This window comes from Haliaeetus albicilla, chromosome 2 (assembly GCF_947461875.1).
Source record: "Haliaeetus albicilla chromosome 2, bHalAlb1.1, whole genome shotgun sequence".
NCBI classification, from domain to species: Eukaryota; Metazoa; Chordata; class Aves; order Accipitriformes; family Accipitridae; genus Haliaeetus; species Haliaeetus albicilla.
In genome coordinates, this window is record NC_091484.1 from 5266312 (window position 1) to 5284653 (window position 18342).

Below are 18342 nucleotides of genomic sequence, written 5' to 3' on the forward strand. Positions count from 1 at the left end.
ATAGTTACATTGATGAATTTTCCCATGTAGACAAGTCCTTACATAATGCCAGGCTCGTTTATTTCCCAATCAAATATTACAACTTCAAAAGCTATCATTGTTTCATTTACCTGTTTGGCATTTACCTTCTTTTTGATGTTGATATTGCTTGACATATTATTCAATCAATTGTTAGATAGAACAATTATTCCCCTTAACTGCTATTACAAATGCCATCTATTTTCTTTTGTTAATTTCTCTGCGTCAAAGTTATTAACTATCCAATCAACTAATGTTTTAACTACTACACATTTCACTGCTGAATGATATATACTTGCACCAAACATAAAAGGCAAACCCTGACTCTCTTTCCCAGAGACCAATCCTTCTTCCCACTGGTTAGGATTCTTTGCATCTCTGTTATTTTATGCCCGCAAGTAAATTAATTCAAATCATTTGCTAAAGATATATACCGTGTATTATCAGAGAGTCTGTTATTTTTTTCATATACTATCAAGCATGGATCCAAAAGCAGGATAAAACCCCTCAAACTATGTAGAAACAATTTTGAAGAATTTGCTTATAAACAACCCGTGAAGATGCGGATTGCAACTGGTGACACAGATTGCCTGTGGCAGTAGCTTCCTTTAGTTCCCACTTGTTTCAGCAAATAAAGATGGTAATATAAAAATCAGAGCTTGAACGTGTGCTCTCCACGCCTTTGTAAGCCATTTTATGTTTAGGTCACCACAGTATTTTGAATATTGTAAAATGTGGATTGTTGCAAAAGGTGTGAGGGGAACTGAACAGTCTGAAAATTTTGAAGACAAGGTGAATACACTGCAAACTAATCCAAAAATGAAACAAAAAAAAAAATCCAAGTTTATGAAATAAATCAAAAGAAACTAATGCAATCTTACCTAGCTGGAACAAGCTTCAGGACATTTTCCCCAACTTAACCAAAGTGTGGGTGATGTGGATGAGTGCTAACCAGTAATTAGTCCATGCGTGCTAGTTGGTTTGACTAATCTGAAATATTCTTAGCAAAGCCACGTAACTATCTTAAGCTAAATGTCTGATGTCCCACAAAAGCAAGTAATGCTAAAATGCTTCCTTAACTGTCTTCAACATTAAGGCAGATCAGTCAAATGAATGGTCAATGAAATAAAAACAGCAACACTTTTCCAAGCAGAAGAGTTTAACATGTTTTATAACCATGGGTCAAATATCTGTATCCCCCTTTTCCAGCTAGTGAAAGTAAGGTGCAAAGGGTGTTTCCTCTAATATCAGTATTTATAGAAAAGGTAACCTAGTATGACCAAGGTCTCCTAAATCTTCTAGCTGCTTTTCTAATATTAAATATCCCAAAGATATGGGGAAAAAGAGCAGGCAGGTGGGGAATAGAGGAGGAGAGGATGTCAAAGACAGAAAGAACCCCAGATGAAGGAAGGAGTCAGTAAAAAAGGAAGGAAGGAAAGGATATAAAATTGCTGTGTTTCTTTAAAAAACTGTTTAAGGTCACTGTCCGACCTGTTTATTGGTCAAACACAAATTAAGCAATAAAAGTAAAAATTAAAGACTTTGGCTGGAGAAATAGTCAACCTCATCCAAGAACCCACCTCCTAATAAAAACCTGTCCATCACTTCCTTTTCAAGTGTCACAGTTTCTCCAGCTACCACAAGCCTGTTTGTCCCTAACATTTTGTTCCTCTCTCCTCTATACACTTAATTGGCCTTTACACTTAAGCCCACTCCGGTTTTGCCAAATATAATAAATATAGCTTTGCTATTTACCAGTTCTCAGGATTTCAGGGAGCTCCAAGTAGCCCGGGAGCAGAGCAGTTTCATTTAGAAGCAACTGACAGCAAAGACTGCTCTTTCCTAGGCTGGGAGGTGAAGAGACCAAGCCACACCATGCTCAAATATTCCCCTTTGCGCTGACTGAAATGTGCTGGGCAACCTCCTTAAAAGTAGCTGCTGCCTAAGATTTGCCTGTCAAATCTTACAGCATGATGAGGTAATGGAGAGAAGCACAGAACGGGGGGGGGGGGGGGGGGGGGGGGAATTAGCCTGGAAATCCTGAAGTGTTCCTCAAGCGTAATTTCATGGGGTTTCCAATGGACTGCCTAACCAGTTCTGCACTGTGGGCCGGATCTGCAATAAGGGCAGTACAAAACCCTACATTAACAGAAGTGGCAATACCATCTTTTTTTTTTTTTTAATCAGATGTCAAGAGAAAACTTCATCATGACAATGCAAAGAGACAGTGATGGACAGCCAGGTATTTATTTATTTTCACTGCAAAAACTTTGTTCTCCATGTCTCAAAAGGTGTCTCAGTTACTCTGGAGAGGTAATTCTAGCTTTTGGGAAACTCAACTCTGTATGACCTGACCTTCCCCATCCCTAATTGGAACATAAAGAAATGTTATATCCATTTTACAACTTCAGCAAGGTGAGAAGTAACATCTTATGATTAACTGTCTTCCTTAGCAGTGTAGCATAACACAAGTGCCATCCATCTCTGGCATATATACTGTAATATTTGCCCCAGCATGGATATGAATTCATGACCTTCTCTATACATTAAATATTAGGAGTTCTTGAGTGTTACTGCACTTTGTCAAAATAAAATCATCTCACCATAGAAAAGGGACATCGTAAATTAATATGAAAATAAAATTGCTCAGCAACTTTCACAAACTAGGATACGGTGACCAAAACACTGCTTCTTATGAGGACAGTAAGGCAAAACAGTAGCCCCTTTGCATTCAAAGCAGTAATGTAATCAAACAATAACTGCTGCTATTAATGTGACTTGTCAGGTGTTCTTCCAAAGCTTATCAGAAAACCTGTGACGGGTTTTGTTGTGACTTTATTTAACACCCTAGTCACTCAGTCTGTCATGATTTGCTTCTACTTGTTACTGTTGATGTTCCAACCTCTCACAGTTTGATGTTTCACAAACTTTGCAAGTAATATATTGGATTTGTCAAACAATTCTAAACTTGCCAAGTTTCTGACCGTAACTTAAACCTACTTTTCTTCCCTCAAAAGCAAAAAACCAAGGAAACAAAAAACCAACAAGCCCAAACCCAATCCCATCTCTGAAATGCTACCAGTGAATTCTGGGCAGCTTATCTAAGTTAACTGCAGTTTATCTAAGCACGCACAGTCTGGGATGAATTTGCTACATGCTCAGCACTCCCCACCAGCTCTCCATTTGGACATTCTTGGACACAAGCTGAAAGTGGAGTTGCCCGCACTGCACGGCAGGCACAGAGCCAGTGTAAAACAGTTAGCTTGCACTACATTCACACTCTTGATACTTGAAACCAGGGTGGTTTGTGCAAAAGAAAGCAGAGGGAGGATTTAGTGTTACATAAGTATTGATCTCTTCCTCTCATTTCTCCCCTCTAATTCAATTAGAAATGAGTTTTGCCTTTTCCCGACCAGACCACTGTTTGCCCAGAGCTGACTGGGAAATGCAAATGTTCCTTCAAAACCCGTAAGTGCCTCTATCACCAGTCCAAACAGTGAACAAAGCCACCGCTCTGTTCTGCAGTGATTGCTCCAACCTTCACCAACCATCAGCAGCCCACACCAGGTGGAACGTCCTTCCTGCTGAGTTGCTTCGTACTCAGATGTTCAAATCACAAATGAAGCCCCTTTCGTATTTTCAATCGAATATTTCTCATTTAAACACACAACTTGCTAATCAGTTACATAATTTGAATTAATCATAGTCCTGACTTGGATGAGAGGCTAGATGTGGTGGTAATGAAGTCAGTTTGGACTGATGGTGGATTTGAGCATGGCTTCCTTCCAGCCCTGTGTTTGAGGGAGAATATGGCAATTGCCTGAAGCAGAAACATCTCCAGAAAGGTGATCTAATGGTCACAGTTACCCAGGAAAACACCAACCGACCCTATTGAACTCTGAATCCAGCAGTAGATACTTTTCTTCATAGAGCAGCACACCATTGCAACTCCCTGCTGTTCTTGGTGCAGATTTTTGCTGTTTACCCTGCTTTAACTTGCACATGCCCTTTGAAAGCCACATTGAGCACTGGATTCCAGAGCAAACAGCTCTCACAACTGACTGACCCGTAGAATGATTTACACAGCTTTCAATGGCAATATGCAATGATGGTATTTATAGCCAGCCAGGGCCAACAAAGATACAAACACATAGCTGGGCTTAACAGCCCTGACTAATGGCAAATATCATTAAAGAAGGCCAGACAGCAACATCAGTAGTCAGTTAATGACAACACAAGCTATCTTTAGGTAAAAGGTGAGGTTAGGAATCATTTGAAAGAGATTCGTTGTTATTTCTGTCTGCACAACTTTCCATGCATTATTTTGCAAACCACAGTCAGCTGGACAGCCTAAACTTAAATCAGATATATACAACTACAGACTAAGTTAAAGATATATAAACTTGCTAACTTAGGGATTTGGGACAGTGCAGAGGTGGCAGTGTATAACTCAGTGCAGGTGAATTTACCAGGTAAGAAGCGTACATGCTGTGACTGCGGGGTATGCAGATCCTACGGTGATCTACTGCGCCTCTGCAGTCATGGGTAGAAAAAACCCTTCAATTTCCAAGGTTCAGACAAAACTCCTAGCAACCATGACTGACTTAATGGCTTTTTTTTTTTTTTTCTAAAGAATCAGCTTCCAGAAGCTGCAGAAGGGCCATGTTTCTGTAAAGACCTGCTCATCCAGATATGGCCCAGTTGGCAAAAACTTAGCAGCTATTTAACCCTCCTGAAAATTCAAGTGCTTCTTTGGTGCCTGAGCAGAAACGTAAAAGCCACCTTTGATAAATGCATTTCCTCTATCTTCCCTTAGAATGTACTTGAGCGCATTTAAACAAAAAAATCTCCTATACTAGCTCTTAGTCATCAGGAGTGTAAGATACCTGGAAATAATCAGGTTTAATTTGAAAGGCAAAAATGTCCTAGAATACACTAAAGTCATGTTAGACTTGGCACTTTCTGAGTGTCATGAACCAGTTGTTATTTTGGGGAGAACAAGGCAGACTGAAAATATTCAACTGACCACATCCTGCATTTCAAATATATTGATGAAAGAACAAAGTAGAAAAGTAATTTGTCATTTATTCTCATATGGAGGGCACTTGGTCTGGGACTCAGCATTAGTAGGAATCCCACAGCATATAGATTACACAGCTCGGCTTTTCCTTCCAAATACTATTTCACAAATGTCTTTGTGTTAAACAGAGTAATTAGTGTATTGGGAGCCCCAGCATGCAGGCATTTACTGTATTGTGGGACAAGTGCCTCTATTAGTGTATCATATCTACCAAAATCCAATAGCATCTAGTGCTGATGCCAACAGCTCTAGTCAGAGACCTTTCTCTTGAGGATGCTTTTCCATTCCTTTCTTCCTGTCCAATGAAGATATTACTTCTTGGGTACTAATTATACATCAGTGAGATCTAAATTATCTTCTTTTTTCTGTAAATGACACAGAAAACCGGACCCTGCACCCCACAATCCTGTGGGCTAATTTCCATATAATAGTGCACATTTTCTATGCAGCTTTTTTTTCAGGTGCTTCAGTACTGAAGTGTTGCAACACTGTGTATAGTTTACAAATTAACAATGAGGATTTGCACAGTGATTTATAAAACAAAGACCGTCTCTTATCCTGTGGAGAGAAGAAAGACGGAACAGAGAGGGAAGGTTGAAGGCCATATGAGGATGTGGTAACTAGAGAGGCTAAATCATATGCTGGAGTTACCAGTTTTGTGTACTAAATCACAAGCAGGTTAAATATCAGTGAAGTAAGGTGGTGTAAAATCTGCCCAATAAATGGACTTCCAAGCAAAATACATCTCTTGTTTTGTTCATGTTCTTCAAATGTATTTTATTAATAAAAGGGAATATGTCAACAATTTATGCCCCTGTATGGAGCCAGAAACTTGAAATAAAATCAAGACCCGGGCTAGTGCCACTCTTTTAAACAAAGACACATGGAAGGAAAGGCAATGACTCTTGTTTATGAAGATTTATGTGACAAGAGAACCAAAGAGAGAAGGCAGAAGGAAGTACCCCATACAGCTTAGAAGAACTGGCAGGCTAAGAAAAACTTAATGAGCAATTTGGGGCCAATTAATGACTGGAAACAGCCAGGAGTGATAAGCAAAAGAACTTTCCAGTGGTGATCATGAACACTGCATGTTCTTTGTGGGGGAAAAAAAAAAAAAAAAAAAAAGGCTGCATCAACATAATCTGCATTCATCTATTTTTCTTGCTAAATGAAATAATCTGCAGCATCTGAATCTCGATTAATCATTTAGCTCGAGCGAAGACCAGTGTCTCTATAGCACATCTCTACTTTTATATATGATTTCTGTGCCAGATCAAAATAGATATTTATGGCATGAATTATGTATAAATATACACACATACATATGCATACATACATGTATACAGGACTATGATTTATTCATTATTCTTAGACATTCCAGATGAAACAAGTGGAAACCAGTACTGGAGGATATGCATTTACAGTGACAGAGTAAAAACTGATGCACATTATTTATGAAGCCTGTTCTGTCAAAGTATGTTGGTTTTGATGATCGTATTCAAGTGAATGCCACCCTTATCTGTCAAGTAAGACACACACCAACCTACTACTTCTCTGAAGGAGAAAAAGTGCTCCCAAAAAATGCACACCTTCTTATTATAAATATGTATCAAGGTACGGTCAGATAAAAAACATAAGCCTTGATGCATGTATGTTTTTAATTGGCACGGTACAAAAAATGTACCCAGCATGTGTGTGCACAATCACATAGCCACAGAAAAGTATTTGCAGTTTTTAAATCAAGGTTCGTATTTTCATTTTTGTTGGCGCTGGAGAAGGCAGAGAAATAACTGTCAGAAAACTGGAAAGCAGCAAAGGGAAAAGTAAAGATATTCTTCTTATTTGTCAGAAAATAAGAAGTTCAGATGCATCTTGTCATTGAAACAGTTTTGTTCCTAATGCTTCATTTTTCCTCCTTGTAGTTGAAGACTATTATAGAAACTAATAGAGGTGGGCAGCAATCTGATTTTCTGTTGTATGTGTCATTCTGAGATTTTGACAGGCTTTAAGTTTTATAATTAAACAAAACAAAACCAGAAAAGAAGTTTATTGGGAAAGAGAATCTGATTTGTGGGTAGTTGAAATGTGTCATTCGGGTTCCAGAGATTTACATTTTATAACAAGATAATCCATTTTCGCTTTTTTCACGAAGAGAATGATCGGAGATTGTGTTTCTGTGAAACGTGTTATTTTGATTAATGAGAAAAAATGGAAAAACATTTCACTGAAATATTTTTGTTGTCTAGAAGTTAATTTTTATGTTTTGCAGGGACTCTGCCTCAGAGTACTGATATATAGCACTACAAAAATGAAGGAAGCTCCATGACAGCATTAAGTTAATTCTGGATTTACTCCAAAACAGCCAAGAGCAATATTTACTTCTATATTTTTTAATAAGAAAAAATGTGCACAAGGTACAAAATACCCTCAGAATCACTAATCACTAATAAGAAGGAAGAACAAATAGAAAAGAGGACTGAAAAATATTGCAGAAAGGAAAGGACCTACACATGAACCAGCATTTCAGATTTTGCATGGAGTTTAATGAAGCAAGCATTAGAGATTTTAAGACATGACAGCAAACATCCATTTTCTTTATTTGTACTACTATGGTTTCTAAAAAATCTAACTGGAGATCGGAGCCTTCTTGACTGAGAGAATGTGTGAATATTACAGCAGGAAAGCTAATGATTTTTGCCCTCAAATTTGCAGGTATTCTTAAAAAAATGAAGTCCTTGAATGTCATTCTTTTTCATCAATGACCATCTCTCCCATAGCCTCCCAGAGAAAGCATTCTTGGAGGGGGGTTGAGGGTGGGGTGTGCAAATCCAAATATTGTCTGTTTTCAGTCAAAATAATTCATTGTTAGGTAAAATTTTGCCTCCGAGTAGCACTGGCTCAAATCAGAGCAATCCCACTAACCTAGGAAAGCACAAAATCTGTTCTCCCTCTCAAATCCATAACTATAGTTGAAATCAAATGCTGCGCTTCATTTTTCAACTCTACATAGTTAATCTTGAATCTCCATCTGCTTAAAACCATTTTGCATGAGCGAAACTATAGCTGAGACTATATCTGTTGAAACTGGAGAAGTTGAGCAAGTATGTCAGCGGTCTCCATGTCTAATGAAAAGAAAACTTATCATCTAGTGCCAGCTGTGAACAAAACAAAGCAATTATCGCCTCTCTATTTAATAAACAGAGAAAGGAAAGCAAAAAAATAACTGTGGATCTGTTCTGCCTACCATTTTGTTAACAACAACAGTCCCCTGAAGTAGTTGCCATGTATTTAGGAAACACTTTCAACCTTCACTGTAATATTTGCAATAATATTTTTTAATTTAAGCATAAGCATAGTGTTAAATTTCACAAACAGCAAATAGTACTTTCCAACGGCATCCTCTCTATTTATAGCATTTTCCAGAGAGTATGTAGACTCAGACAGAAAGCCAGCAATATTTACAAAAATTTCACCATGTGAGAAGAAATGTTAGGGAACAAGTGTAAAGCATGAAGAAGATGAATGTAAATGTCTTTATAAAATATACCAAAGCTGTTAATTTTATTATGGCCAAGAGTATTTGCTAATGACTAGAGGGAAAAACTTTCTAAAAATTTAAGAGTTTGCTTGGAACAAGAGATTGATTTCTGTTTGCTAACTTAGACTAATGAAAACAACTGCCAATCATGTTTGTTCACAAGAAAATGTCTTGCAGCGGCTAAAATAGAGCTAAAATGTTGAAAGGCAATTCAGTGCTAGGTGCTACAGGTTATGAGAATATGCTGCATATATCAAGCAAAGCCGATAAAATGTGCCTGAACTAAACTCAGTTATGCTTAACAAAATGTCATCGAATTGCACCGAAGTCAATACTGTCACCTCACACCCACATTAGCACAGCGAAGATCAGAATCTGTTCTCATGTTCTAACATCTCAGTCAATAATATATACCTTTTTATTTCACATTTCTGGTTTTAGATCACATATGCTGCAGAACAAACAGAGGTAGTGACATTATTGGCTATGAACTGTATACCATATATTACTGTAACTGCTATTATCATGTGACAGTACTGAAAATGCTGTTACAGGGAATAGCTGAGCAAATAAAAACAGCCAATAGGTGGAAAATTAGAATGGGACCACAGAGGATTTGCTGGAAATCTCTCATACAGCAGCAGACAATGAAGGCAACTCTTTACTGAAAGACAGGTTGCCTTGCTGTTTGCATTAGCTTTGGGACATTTAACAAGCATCTCATACACTTAGGAGTTATATTTGTATTTTATTTGTTTAAGAAAAGTCTTTTTTTTTTGGAAATCGATTACTTACTTGTGCCAGCTATTATCATTATACTCAGTGATATCTTGTTTTATTGGGAAGGACTTTTTAATTCAGTGAGACTGCTTGGGCAGTGCTGCGTGGAACTAAGTATATTTGACTTATTCCGAATAAGAATTTTGATCAAATGTCCCATTTCTCCCAGCTACCTCATCCCCATCCAGTCTGTCAGGAGTAGTCTAAGCACTCAGTAATTAAAAAAACCCCCAACAACCTACATTAAAACTAGGAACCATCGTGCACTCTCAAAAAATCAGATTGGGCTTTTTTATAGATGTCTCAACAGAACCCTGAATTATGTAGTCACGTAAAATTCTCGTAAAAGTTTACAGGTCAGATCACTATTGTTTTGCACAGGAAACTGGGATTAACTCGGAGAGTTCGTACTGTTTTCACCAGGCTGACAGCAAAGCTTGGTCTGTGTGGAAAATTCAGAATTTGTGCCCCTGTTTTGTATACACCTCAGTGCCTTGGAAAGCAATACTTTTCCCCTTAACTTTGTCCTTTCTATTTGGAGAATATTGATCTTTACCCACTCTCTGTTTTTCATGGAGTGCAGCAAACGCCATAACATTTTATTTATCTCCTTGCTTCTAAGTTGCGTTTTTCTCCCAGAGTGGTCAATAAAGGACTTGGTTGTCATTTTCTGAACTTTATCTGAATGCCTAATTGACCTCACCGGGTTACCCAGTCCCACACCACTGTGGGCTACCGTCATCCTTAATAGCCATTGTTTCAACTCTGTATTCTCTAATCATATACAGGACTGCGATGCCTTTACCAGGAAAATATAAATGAGGACCCACCAGTGAGCCTGCAGGTAGGGGTGATTCCACACACGCTGCTTGGAATGTGTAACGCAGGCTATGGCAATGGCAGTATAGGTTGCTGCAAAATGACAACAATTCTGTAGATGTCTTTAAAAAATAAGTGAGGAATAAAGATTAAAAAACCTGGAAAAATTTTAGAATATAGATTTCAAGTCGCTTGTAAGAAACGTGTGTTCTATAACAGCAACCTCTACATGTGCACTCTAGATCAGTTCATGTTGAGTTGGCAGCTGGTTTGAATAAAAGCCACTAAGAATAGGTTCATATTTTCTAATGTGCTGTTCTGGGGCTTGATACTACTTCACACTGGTTTTATACCAGATAAGCAAAAATGTCAAGTTCCAGCCACTGAAGAATTAGGCCCTGTGGCTTCCAACTATAGACAGGATTGGGACAACCTCCTCATCTAAGCCCCCAAAATATACTCTAGCAGGTAACAACGTCAGAATAAGAGCACATAGTAAAGCTGAATTTCATTCCATAGTAGCATATTTTCATACTGCATAACATTTAATCAATTCTACTAGCCTTTTCACTATTGAAAGGGGTTTTTTTCCCTTCCTTTCTTTCCTGATGCCAATGATAGCTGCATTTGGCTTTTTTTATCCCAGCATGATAATTTTGCAGTAATCTTTCATAAATCTCAGCATGTTCTCAGAAAGTAAATGATGGCATAATTTATCGCTATTGAAAATGCATTTTGTGCCATGACAGTATAATTAGACATTCTTTTCAGGAGACATATTAAGTATATACCAATGTATTAAAGCTACTGTGCTGCAGATCCATTTAGTTGATTTATTCTTTGTCTCTGGCTACCTTGCCTTATCATGATACCCACACAATCATGTATTCTCATTGCAAGGAAAAAAAAAAGCTCAGGCAAGGAAGCAACACATTGTAAGAAACAGTATCTCTAGGTTAACTAATTCAAGTGGGAACAGGATGCAATTTGGCTGCACTTTTGTACCAATTCAGAACACATTAATTATGCAGTGATCAAAATAATTTCACATGCATAATGCTGACCTCATTCACTAGAGGGCAACAAAACCCCAGTTTAAAAAACCTCCACCTTCTACTTTCAATGACAGAGCACTTTTAATAAGATGCTGCATGGATTTCATAATGAATACCCTATTAATTTTACATAAGTGCAAAGTTACTTCTGAAAAGCCAGTTAGGCTGTTGAATATACATGATCTAGCCTCCCAACAGGTGCCAGGAAGACATTATTCGAGTCGTAGCCCCCCCCCCAGCCCCAGATCAGTGGGTATGTTCATTTGTTCGAGTATTATTGTTTGACTTGGGTTACCCTACTGAGCTCCATTTCATAAAGCCCCCTTGAATGTTACACTGTTTTTGTAGATCAAAGCATGTGGGCTTATCTAGAGATCATAAAGCTACCAATGTTCAAGCCTCTTACACTGCAGTAATGAAAACCTCCTATCCATCTGACTGGGCTTTGCTTTTGATCAGCATGTTTTGGGGGGCTATTTTCTCTGCTCCGTAGCTGCTTCTTAGGACATTACCTTCTCATTTTGACTAAAGAGGGTGCATATTTTTACGCTTAACCAAATGCAACAGAAAACCTTTGCTTGTAATTTTTAAGGATGTTTGTTAGGAAGTCTAAAAGAGCTGATACCATCTCTGCCAACAGTCTAACAACTAATTAGTTTACTATGGGCCACCACGTTAGCTCTGCTAATTTAATTTTGAAAAGTTCACTCTGCATAATAAAATCTGGTTGCTGGATCTTCTCCTTGAGTTGTAAATAAGAAATAGCTATTACTGTTATGGTCTATTGAGAAAGGGCTTCATACACTGTGAAAAAATGATTACACAGACACAGGCCCAACCAATTGAAAAATAATTATGTGAATTTGTCTTTTGTTCTTAGATGCAAATAATGGCTAATGCAAATAAACTGCCAGAGAAGTATTTTTATGTGCTTTTTATAGCATGAATAAGAATATATTTAACCCATTTTTGATGAATAGCTGAATAATTATTTTTCACAGGTTTTGTTATAGAAGATGATTATTAGCACCAGATGCAAACACCGTCTTTTAAAGCAATTGCTCCCAGAAACACACCCTTGGCCTCTCCTTTAAAGGGATTCGTCCCAAGAGGTGACCAGATATATACAAATGCATTCTTGTGTTTCAGAGGCAGTGCAAAGATTAGGAAGGAGGAGGGGGGGCTCAGAAGGGGAGAGATGTACAAATACATTTTTCTATTACACAGTTGACAGCCCCTTGGGAAAACAAGTCTAAGAAATGTGCAACCTTGAAATGTGTGCATGCTGCAAGGGATATTTTCAATGTGAACCCTGTGTTCTGATTTTCAAAGTCCTTAATGATTTGGCTATGCTGTGGAAGAGGGGTATACTGAAGCTCCTAAAACAAACAGAAAGGTTTGATTTTGTTTCCTTCTCCTTGCAGAAAGGCAGAGTATAGTATCCCTGCTACACCATCTTGGCAGTGCACTACAGCCTCCACGTTGCGTGCCTAGTTAGCAATATTCTCCTCTCTAAACAGTACAGCATGACATGTCCCCCTTCCCACCAAAGTATTTAACAATTTCCTTTGAAATGCAACTCATTATACAAAAGCAGAACTAAATAAAAAATACTCCAGAGAGAGAACAGATTGCTAGATATAGATTAGATGTGCAGTCTAATCCTTCACAAGCATTAAATATTTAACATAATCACACCACAGGTGACAGGAAGATGTCTGCATTGTTTAATTAGACTTAATTAAACATAAGGAAAATCTAATACTAATTCAGGTCTAGCTTTTAAATTGATTACAAAACTCCTCTTTTAAAATACTTTTGTATCCGGAGAAATGTATTCTTTCTTTCATCAGCTGGGGAATCCTTGCCGTGCAATGCTCAAAACCCATGAAGAGACGATCTGTTGTGTTCAAAAGCCCATGGATGATACTAACTTTACTCTACTGGGTTAAGGACAAAGCCAAAGGACTTGGCACTGCCAGCACGCTGTAATGCTGTGATCTTTTGGCCATATTTTGTATAAACCATTACGCTCGGGACATCATTTTTTTCTATTACCTCTTTTATGGTCTTATTGTTTACAAGAAAATAGATAGAGCATTTAATTATGAGATGGACTTAATGTTCTATAACAACTCCTGTATGCAATACATTGCCTCTGGAACTCTGCTCACAACTCACATTAATGCGACAAATGAAAAAAACAAAACAGTGTAACAGAGAAGATGTTTTGCAAGAGGAGGGTGATATCTAATGCTATGAATCATTCCCTGATAATATTCCCATGTCTCCCATTCAGAGTTATGGTTCAGAACTGTATGTAAGCACAGACAAATACAACGTGTATTGTCAAAGAACCAGGGACAATTTATGACATATTACTTTGTTTCCCAATCATCTTATTTATTGACATTAAGTGGAACAGCCTGCTAAGCATCCAACCTAAAAAGAGTATCCTCGTGATTGGATTAGAACCTAAACTATTTCCTCTACAAAGTAAAAGTTAGAAAGGATTAAAGAAATCAAGCCATAATCTTCCTAGAAATAAATTAATCAATTCAGTGAGCTCCAGCTCTGCCGGGCAGCCAGCCACTTCACGATCAAAGTCAGTTGCAAAGATTACCAGACTCATCGCTGTATGTTGTTGTGGTGATATTATATATCTTTGTGGTACCTTAGATGAAATCATGTATTGATGCAATGTTGTAACTTAAGTACTACAGCTCGAACGTTTTTTAAAAGCTCTTTTGTTTACCTGATGCCATGCCTCTTTTCTTCCTCCTCGCTGGTTTCTGGGTCACTGCAACTGATTTTTTGGGGGGGGAAAGCAAGTTGTGGAAATGGTATGTGCAGAATTTTGGTTTCCAGTTGTGTATTCTCTGAACATGAAAGCTGGAGCTACTGTCACTCAGCCTCACTGTGCACCTACGGAGCATGTGCACATCTCGCATACATGCAGGAGTGTTTTGTACTACGCATATGTACATGCATAGGCTTTTTATCTGGATCTATGGGGCAGAACTTTAAGCCTCTTCTTTATTTAAAAAAATAGATCCATATTGAAGTGCTGCTGTAAGTTTGGATGACAAAGGACATCTCTCTCATGAAAAAGCAGGTAAGTAACACACAAACTCTTGCTCTGGTCACAGCAAAGGACTATTTTTTTGCTGATCTCTGGCAGAAGCTTTTTGCTTTTTGCTAGGCTAACCTTTGTCGTCTGGTGGTGGTGAATCACATTCTACTTATCGTTCTAAGTCCTTAGTACATACAGTTGTCTGACATGTTTCTGTCTGCTTTGTTAGATAACACAGCTGATGAAAGCAATAACCATATTCATGGTGTGGTATCTTATTCACTATTGTCCCAGTCAAATTAGGGTTTATCTACAGAGAATAATTGGGTAGGCTTTGCAAATTGCCACACTTACAACAATAGATAGCAAGCTTACAGGAAATACATTTTAAATGATGGGCAGAAACCAAGGGCAACTTCTATTTTAGGCAGGTTTTTTCCAGGAACAGGAAAAAAATAATGGAAACAAAATTTTACAAACAAAGATAAAAATAAAGACTGTCAATCAGAGGAAAAAATCAGAAGGAAGTATTATAATAGGAGGACACTAACAGGAAGATTGAAAATGAGTGAGAAGTGCAATCCTTCCATACAGAAAGTATAAGGTATTTTAATTCTAGACATAGGAAACTAAATTTTGTGAGTTGAGAACTTTTTACTCACAGTAACTTGGTAGAAATTGGGACCATTAGCACCTAGCAGAAGGTATTCCGCACCTAAAGGGAGTGGACTAGACCATGGAGGTGATTAATTCCCTGTTACACAAACTCAGCTCAAGGTTGATGTAGTATATATATTTTAGGGCTCTCCTCTATAGAAGGTACATTGATAAACTAGAGACACTACTGAAGAGAGCAATAAAAATGATAAAGTGGACACATTGCTTGTCCTAGGTAGTCAGGTTGAATGAAATGGATATGTGCCGTATGGAGAAGCAGTGACAAAAAGGGGACAGGTTACCGGCATATAAATAACTGAAGGTTAGTAAGTGTTACTCCAGTGAGAGATTACTGCATTTTAAGGAGTTGAAATACAAATTCCAGAAGACTGTGATTCAATAATAGCAGTCTCTAGGGGTGCTAAGACCATCCCACAGAATCCCCAAAGTAAGATAATCCATAAATATATCACTGGCACTACTTCCCATGTGTCCTTCCCCCTGGAGAGAAAGGAGAGGCAATGATCCTCACCAGGAGGAAAACCTCATTACTCCTCTCCTCCCCCAAGCCTCACCATACAGGCACACTTGTACGACACACAGTGGGGGAGTGACCTGCCCATCCCATCCAGCCCCATGAAGATATATTCACTGGGCAGCTCTGCTTCTACTGCCACAGGCCTGAAGTGCCAAGCGATGTCCTCGGGTGAAAACAGGCAGGAATGTTCCCTTCAGGCAGGCCAGAACCTGTAGTCACAGTCTGGGCTCAGGTTTAAGCCAGAGACATTACGAGTACCATGAGCTGTGCTAACAATTAGATGCGTGTTCTCATTCACGGCTAAAGTCCCAAATACCTTTGAGAATGTCCTGTTAGATAAGCTTGTGTTACAAAACATATAAAATCAACACATTAATACAATGATTCAACTTTCTGTTTCGGAATATGCCATGATGTTTGGGGGTTTTACCTTCTATAAACTGTTTCCAGCATGAAGACATCAGTGCAGAGCAAGCTACAGACAAACATTAACAGATCTTACCCATCCTTTCGCAGGGTGGTTTCCACCAGTGTGTAGGTGTCAGCTCTACCACAAGCTCTCCCTGGAGGTCATCTGGAATCCACAGTTTTGTACCAGAGTTTCGATAGGGGAATATTAATGTTTAAACTAGAATGGGTCTGATTTAATCTGATTTCATTAACATTTTATTAACAGCTGTGTCTAGGCAGTCATTTTAATCATTTAAGTATATTTTGGGGCTGGGGTGGGAGGGTTTGAGCAATTCAGGGGAAATGACAATTCAAAGACAATTCAATCCTGCAGTTTTTGTCAAGCAAAACTCATATACAATTAAAGTGAGTTGGCCATTACCAGGACACAGCATGTGCTGTATAAATGTCTTCTGACAGCATACATTCCTGCTGAACATAAAACCCATGAAGAATGACATATGCTGGGTCTGTGCTAAGTCCCACCGGCATATAACCAAATTAATATTTATAATAAAACCCCACAGCCTTTCAGACTTTTGAGTTGTCAATAAAGACATTCTGAGGTAAAAACCTCAATGCACTAGTGTTTATCACAAAACTCTTATTAACATGAAAAGGTATTTCATCTGTTGATGAACTTTGAACTGTTGAACTTTGTGTTGGCAGCAAAACCAGATATAGATCCCTGTTCTTCTAATTACTAAATCACAGACATCTAAACACTTGAAAAAACCCCTTAGCTCTTGGCTGCAGTTCTGAGACAACTGTGATGCTCTGATGCCTTCCAGTAGAAGGCAGCGATGTGCAAACACACCAGACACTCCAGTGCAGAGAAGCTGCTTCTTGCTGGCATAAGATGCCAACTTTAGCAGCTGGCTTTTTAACCACTACTATGTGATGTATGGTCCTGAGTAGAAGAGGAGAAAGTGAGCAACGTTTCACTTCCTTGGGTGCAATCCAGCTACTTACAACATATATAATTTGCAAATGAATGACAGAACTTATCAACATCATTGTTGCAAATAAAATCCAATATAAAATCCTCTAAGACGCAACATACTTCAGTACATCTTCATACTTCTTAAACTACCCCCAGTTATTCTGAAGCTCCTAAGCTTTCAGCATTTCACAACACAATCATTTCTGGATCACAGAGAGAAAAAATTATACATACTATACAGCACTGTAACAGATTCTGACATTTTTAAAGACTAAAGGGCTTGAGAAACAACCCTCTCCTCCTCCCCGCCCCCCCCAGAAGATAGCAACACACAACCAGAACTATTAAATAAAATTAAATACAGTTTATCTCCTCCATGACATATCTATTATATATACCAAATCGGAAGAAGTTTTCAATAATAACTTTCCCTCTGTAATATGATACTTATTTCAAGCACTTGAAAAGAGAAAATAGCTCAGAATATCCTTGCTCCAAGCCTGAGTCCTCATTTCTCTTTAAATTTCAGCCTTAGTCGTAATTCTTATCCTGGTTTATTCAAGAGCAAGCACTCCATCTCCCACATAAATTCTTCTGGATTTCCAAGAAACATAGGTGCCAGCTGAATTTGATAGTAATAAGTAAACCATGGGTTCAGTGAGAGGTTTCTGATACCACAGTGACTTAGTTTAAGACTTAACTTGCAGAGCAATAAGCTAAACTAACAAAATACAGCCATCTCTGAAGCATTCTATTTAAGCATTTGTTCAGGTAAACCTAATCAAATTGGTACTTTGGTTTTTGTACTTACGAGAACAGATTTTTCCAGTTGTCCCGTTGCTTATAAAACAGAACAGAAAATCCAAAGAGCCAAGTGTTCCTTTTAGACACTTCAGTGCTCAGATCTGCTCAGCACGTCACCTGTATATGATTTACTGAGGTTTGCAGTCAGAGGACTCTGAGTCAAGTGATTCTGACCCACATCTACCCAGCGAGTCAATGGATGTTACTGCTGCATCATTCTTATTAAGCTTAACACAGCTTTGCTGCTCAATACACCTTTTAACAAGTACCACCACATATTAGTGGGACGTTGCCAACACTGTACACTGTCAAATTAACGCTGTTAAACACAAGGTCTTTGTTTACAGTGTGAAAATAAGCTGTTGTTGAACAAATGAGTAGGTAAACATTTACAAAGCTGGAGAAAAGACTGCATATCTAAAGCTGGGGCAAGGGTGGTGCATTCCTTTCTCCTTTAAGAAAAACTAGCACAAAATTATTCCAATGCAGTCACTTGAGGTAGAGTGACTTTTCATGGTTAGTTTTCTTCATGGAACTAAGTGAACTTAAGTAAAGCGCCAGAAGGAGCACTGCTTTCTGAAAATATT

General features: G+C 38.3%; 1 long non-coding RNA gene across 1 annotated transcript in view; it reads right to left on the bottom strand.

The window, feature by feature from the left end:
- Nucleotides 1–17933, bottom strand: part of LOC138688124 (uncharacterized) — a 32677-nt gene extending 14744 nt beyond the window's left edge. The window contains exon 1 of the long non-coding RNA XR_011327173.1: nt 17763–17933. This is a non-coding gene — a long non-coding RNA (uncharacterized lncRNA). The remainder of the gene's footprint in view (nt 1–17762) is intronic.
- Between the last annotated feature and the right edge of the window lie 409 nt (nt 17934–18342).